General features: G+C 35.2%; 1 non-coding gene across 1 annotated transcript; it reads left to right on the top strand.

Moving 5' to 3' along the window:
• The first annotated feature begins 1418 nt into the window (after positions 1-1418).
• Positions 1419-1525, top strand: LOC112830233 (U6 spliceosomal RNA). The gene has a single exon (XR_003209855.1). It is a non-coding gene; the product is annotated as a U6 spliceosomal RNA (small nuclear RNA).
• The last annotated feature ends 5089 nt before the right edge of the window (positions 1526-6614 follow it).

Raw genomic sequence — 6614 nt, 5'->3', positions numbered from 1 at the left:
ACAGTAGGGAGTTTCCTCAAAAATCCCAAAAATAGTAACCATATGATTCAGCGATCCCACTTTTGAGTATATATCCAAAGAAAATGGAAACAGGATCTTGAAGAGATATCTGCATTCACGTTTTGTAGCCAAGAAATGGAAAGAAGCTAAGTATCCATCAGTGGATAAATGGATAAAGAAAATACAGTATTTATATACAACGGAATATTATCCAGCCATGAGAAAGGACACCCTGCCATTTTCAACAAGATGGACGGACCTAGAGGGGATTATGCTAAGTGAAATAAGTCAGATAGAGAAAGACAAATACTGTATGGTCTCACTTATATGTGGAATTTTAAAAAGTTAAATTAATAGAAACAGATAGTAAAATGGGAGTTCCTAGGGGCTGGGGACAGGGAAAAGAGGGAGATAATGGTCAAAAGTACAAACTTCCAGTTATGGGGCGCCTGGGTGGCTCAGTCGTTAAGCATCTGCCTTCAGTTCAGGTCATGATCTCAGGGTCCTGGGATTGAGTCCCACGTCGGACTCCCTGTTCAGCAGGGAATCTGCTTCTCCCTTTGCCTCTGCCCCTCCCCTCCGCTCATACTTTACCTCTCTCAAATAAAAAAAAAATCCTAAAAAAAAAAGAATTCTATATTATATCATTGAAAGTTGCTAACAAACTAGATCTTAAATGTGTTTACCATAAAAAATAAACAGTAATTAGGTGGCACTTTGTAGGTGTTAAATGCTACAGAGGCTATCATTTCACAATATATAAGTGTACTAAATCAATATATTGTATACCCTAAACATGCACAATTAGATGTCAGTTATATCTCAATAAAGCTGGAAAAAAATACACAGAAAAAAATATATATGTTTTTAAATGTTTCTCAATTTTAATTTCCAATATGGTAAATCCTAAAAGATATAACTTACATAAACAGAAGCTATTTAGCAGTTTTTATCTTTAAAAAGATAAAAGATTCTTGAAACCAAAAATCTTTTAGAATTGCTCCATTAGACTTAATTCCATTTCTAATGAGACCAATCTAGTAATCTTTTTTTTTAAAGATTTTATTTATTTATTTGACACAGAGAGAGAGAGGGATCCCAAGTAGGCAGAGCGGCAGGCAGAAGGAGAGGGAGAAGCAGGCTCCCTGCTGAGCAGAGAGCCCAATGCAGGCTTGATCCCAGGACCTGGGATCATGACCTGAGCTGAAGGCAGATGCTTAACTGACTGAGCCACCCAGGCGCCCTCTAGTAATCTTTTTACAGAGAAGTATATAAGAGCTACAACATACACCTTTAATCCCAACTCCACTAAACCATCAATGAAAACTTTTAGATTTCATATGGGTGACAGAAAAAGAAAGTGACAATTTCAAACCATAATCAAGTTTCTAAGAGAAGTTTATAAAAGACCTTGTATAGTGCTCGCTTCGGCAGCACATATACTAAAATTGGAACAATACAGAGAAGATTACCATGGCCCCTGTGCAAGGATGACACGCAAATTCGTGAAGCGTTTCATATTTTTTTTTCAGGGAAAAAAAAAAAAAAGACCTTGCATAGCCTTGACCTCCCTGTCCAGGCCTTGGGAACTAGTGAAAGAGAGAGGATTAAACAACTGGATTATTACCAGTAACTGTTCAGTCGTATAAATTAAATGTGTCAATAGAAAGTGTTAATGGAAGAGATGGGAGAAAATCACTTTGATAGTTGTCATGCCAGTCACTCAAGGTGCTCAAGCAAAGCATGGGAACATGTAATTTTAGTTGTAGCAACTGATAAGATAAAATCAAAGGTGAACAAAAATCCTTTCATGGTGTTGTAGTGAATCATTAAAAATGTAATAAGCTTCTAAACTCACCCTGTTTGCATTTCCAATGGAGACAGAAATAAAATTTTAAGTAGAAAAGAAAATATATGGTGATCATACTAACATACAGTGTGTTGTGAAATATTTAATCACAAAAATGCCTAAATAATTATAAAAATTATTAGTTCATAAATGGAGTTTGAATTCCCATAAGCAAAATTTTCTTCAATGTGCATTTTTAAAAAAATTCTGGGATAGTTGTTTTGGATAAAAAATTGTTGCGAGAATAGGGTAAAGCAAAAATACTTTGTTAATCAGTTAGCTGTTAAAGATCTTGGTTCGAAACTCTTCTTTTAGAGATGGGACTGTAAAACCCAGAAAGGTTAAATGGTATGGTCAAGGTCAGTATTTGACTTCCACCTGGTCCAAAGAACAAATGCAGAGTCAAAATCAAAAGGGGGTAAAAAAGAAACTTCAGAAACACAAAGAGATAATTGCACATTTTAGCCACAAATAGAGTGCGCAGCCACGGAATAACAGTGAGAAAGAGACCTAAACCCTCAAAAACCAGTGTCAAGATAATAAAGTCTTTATTACGGAGCCATCACATTGGATTTTTTCATTTTCTACTTTATGAAGCTAGCTTTCATTTTTAATGCATATACCCATTTCGTATGGTTTTGCATTTTAAAATAGAATTTCAAATTCAGAAATTCTAAGCATAACAGTGGGCTTCGCACTGAATCTGCCATTTTAATCATATTTAAAGGACACTCAAATTCATTAATGTATTAAACATTCTGAGTATATTTATGTGCTAGATATTCCTATAAATAACAGGTATATTTAAAAGATTATGACTGAATCCCTGTGTTCAAGAGTTAATGTTAAAAAAAAGAGTTAATGTTCAGTGGAAGAGAACAAAGTGACAATTATAGCTCACGGTACTGTGTGATAATAACTATGAGACACAGAGGCTCTATTACAAGAGTTTAGTATAAAAATAACGATAGAAGAATGTTAGCTATCAAAGTGGTCTTGGTAAATTAAAGATATAGAATGAAGCAAAATAAATTTATCTGCCAAAGAAAACTCCCCAAATTTTATAATATATAACAAAGTAGAAAACTGCCAGTCAATAGAGATAACAAGATACTCAAAAGTTAATAACAAAGCCTAAAAAATAAAATACGATAAGCCAAAGATAATACCAATATAACTGACTCTGGTCAAACCCTTAGTAGATAGACATTTTAGATTGTAATATGTTAGGCAGTATAACAAATTGGAATTTTGGAAGTTTTTAGTGGATTGATAAAAGGGCATAATAAAAAAGAGAATTTGGTAGGCACAAACTTTACATTACTTTTAGTGGAATTCTGAGCTTATCTGATATCTGATTTCTGGGTCTGAGAAGCACTTTTCTCCAGGTGGTATTTCTAAGTCCAGGTACTTATTTTCTCTGATATCTTATATTATCTTTCTTGATTTTTAAAGTAAATTAAGGGTTTAACCAAATCAGGAGAGTATTAGGATTCCCAGTCATTGTTTGATGAAATACATCTTTAGAACTGCTATAATGCTATCAATTGCTTGGAGCTGTAGAGAATAACCAAGGAGAAGACACAGTCCTGTCCTTAGGACAATATCAGTACATTTGTAACAATAAACATTAATTTTAAAAACAATTCAGAAATAATGCATGGCAATATGGAGTTAAATGCAAAGTATGCATCATAGATAATACAGAATATTGATGGCATCTGGAAAGGAAAAAAAACACAATCTCCTTTTTTAATTTAGCAAGCTAGATTATTATAAAAGATTCCTTTTGAAGTCAGATTTGGATGAAATTCTCTGATTTTTCTTTGTGTACTCAGGCAAGTCTTATATTTCTTCTGGCTCTCAATTTTTCAAATATAAATGGGATGTATTTTAATTTGCCCAGCCTTTTTATTTTTTTAAGATTTATTTATTTATTTATTTTAGAGAGATAGAGAGCACAAGTGCAAGGGGGAGGGGAAGAGGGAGAGGATTTTAAGCAGACTTTGTGCTGAGTGTGGAGCCCAACATGGGGCTTGATCTCACGACCCTGAGATGAGGGCCTGAGTAGAAACCAAAAGTTGGATGGTTAACCCACTGCACCACCCAGGCACCCCTGCCCAGGCTTTTTTTTTTTTTTTTTTTAAGATTTTATTCATTTTTTTGATAGCGAGAGACACAGTGAGAGAGGGAACACAAGCAGGGGGAATGGGAGAGGATGAAGCAGGCTTCCCGCCGAGCAGGGAGCCCGATGTGGGGCTCGATCCCGGGACCCTGGGATTATGACCTGAGCCAAGGCAGACGCTTAACGACTGAGCCACCCAGGCGCCCCCTGCCCAGCCTTTTTAACAGAATTTTTGAGAGGGTCAAATGATAAAGTATGTGAACTGAATAGTACAATAAGAGATTAAATGGGCATCTGTATTTCAAGATATTTAATTTGGAGGCATGTAATCCAAAAAGTTAGGGAAACACTATGGAAAAAGAAAAAAGACATATTCTATAATATCCAGTTCAGTGGGAGTATTTCTTACTCAATAATCATGCTGCTTTTTTCTTTATGTTTTATTAGTCCTATTTTCAATAAATTCCCATTTTAACTCAAAGTTAACATCTGCATTTTACATTTTTGATGTTTGTGTAATATAATTAAGTACTGAAAAAAGTCACTTCATAGTGAAGGATTTACTTACATTTCAATATTATATCAGAAAATTGTTAAGGTAGGTCTGAATACTTCTGCAGCATTCTCTCACATCATTGCTATATAAGGCAGAGTCCAATTCAGTCACTTACCATTAGCAATATGGCTGTCATGCAGATTGGAATTCTCTGATGGTCAAAATTAGAACATCCTCTCCCCACAGACTGACTTATATAGAAGTTCAAATTACAATCAATTGTTTGCTTTGCAGAGTTTGAAGCAGAAAAACAGGAATTTTATAATTTGAACATTTAATGGCAATAGACTAAGATGATGAGACTCATTTATTTTTATGTTGGAGATCATCTATCCCAGAATTTCCCAAATCATATTATAATGGGTTGATGAAGAAAAATGATATGCTGTATAAAACAATTTGTACTCAACTAATTGTAGAAATTTGCTTTCTCATTGCAAGACTTCTTACAGCTTTTCATACCACAGTGTTCATTCTTATGTCTCAGAGGGAAATCTAATAAGCCTTATTTCCCAAATAGATTTTTTTTTTAAATTTTGCAGGGGATGGGAGCTGAACATCTGATCTCTCCCAGTACTAGAGATCCAAGAAACCCAGGCTTAGACTATGTAATTATAATACTCAAAAGGCTCCAGTTTCTCCTCCTAAGTTGTGTGGACATCTTTTCTGTGGCATGTTCAACATCTATGGGGAAGGGGAGGGAGCCAAGACCATCAGAATCAATGAGATTCAAATTAGTGAGAAGTGGTGGGAAGCAGAAAGTGATACCTCTAAATATATGTCCATCAGAATTTAATGAATCAAGGAGATAGAGCTTTTAAATAATACAACCAACATAAATATATATTTATATTTTTGTAGTTATTTGGAGAGATCAGAACATAGTGTAGATGCAAAACTTTGTACAGCATAATGAAATATGCTTTGCTTTAAAAGGAAAGAGAGGAGGGGAGGGGAAGGGAAGAGAGGGGAGGAGAGATGAGATTAACTTCCTGGATTGCGAACTATGGAAGTGGTACCTGAGAGTTGCCAAGGGCACCCGAGAATGGTGTAGACACACAACCAGAAATGAGATAGCAAGAAAGACCAAGTCCTGATGATAGCACTGAATTCTTAGGTCAAGCAGTGTCTGAGGTCAACTATATCTCTTAATTTTTAAATTATATAAACTTGTAAATTCTCTCTTTCCCTCCCTCCCCTGCGAAATCAACTGCAACCAAAATAGGGTTTTACTGATTCACCTGGGAGATATCTGGATAAGTTTCCTCAACTTTGACTTCATAGTTGCCTTTTGCATGTTTCTATTACTGACCAATCACCCTTAAAATTGTCATATTCTTTATATATACCAAGGTCATATAATATACATGAAGATAATACTTTGGGGTATGTCTTATTCCTATCCTATATCTCTTTGAGGTGATTTATCTCTGTTCTGACCAATTATGCACTGGTTTTGAATTTATTTCTCCAGGGAATTTTGTTTTATTCCTAAGTTCTCATTTGTTTTCCATCTGTACTACTTGCAAGCATAATTGTGAACTCAGCGAAAAAGCTCCAACCACCTTCTTTTATGTAAATCTCTCTGATCTAATGGGGGTGCTTTTTGTTATTAGGACTCTAGCATATATTCTCTGTACCCTAAGCACACAAAACAGTATCCAGCACCTCGTAGGCTTGAAGGTTGTTGGATTTCTTCCTAGACAGAGTAATTAATCTGCAATTTTCTCTTGCTGGGACTTTCACCATGCTTGAACAGCACATATGCTGAAAAATTTGGTCTGCCTCTCTGTCTCTCACTCTTTACCAAGAGAAGATGTTCTTAAGGTCGCTGAGATTTTTAGGAAATAAATATTATACAATTGTTAATGATTATATAGTATTATGGGTTTTTTTCTCTAAATTTTTATTGTTATGTTAATCACCATACATTACATCATTAGTTTTTGATGTAGTGTTCCACGATTCATTGTTTGTTCATAACACCCAGTGCTCCATGCAGAATGTGCCCTTTTAAATACCCATCACTAGGCTAAACCATCCCCCCACCCCCGTCCCCTCTAGAACCCTCAGTTTGTTTTTCA

The sequence above is a fragment of the Callorhinus ursinus genome, unplaced genomic scaffold (genome assembly GCF_003265705.2).
Source record: "Callorhinus ursinus isolate GAN/ISIS: 27379988/994484 unplaced genomic scaffold, GSC_fseal_2.0 scaffold27, whole genome shotgun sequence".
Classification (NCBI taxonomy): domain Eukaryota; kingdom Metazoa; phylum Chordata; class Mammalia; order Carnivora; family Otariidae; genus Callorhinus; species Callorhinus ursinus.
This window is presented reverse-complemented; position numbering and strand designations above follow the sequence as displayed.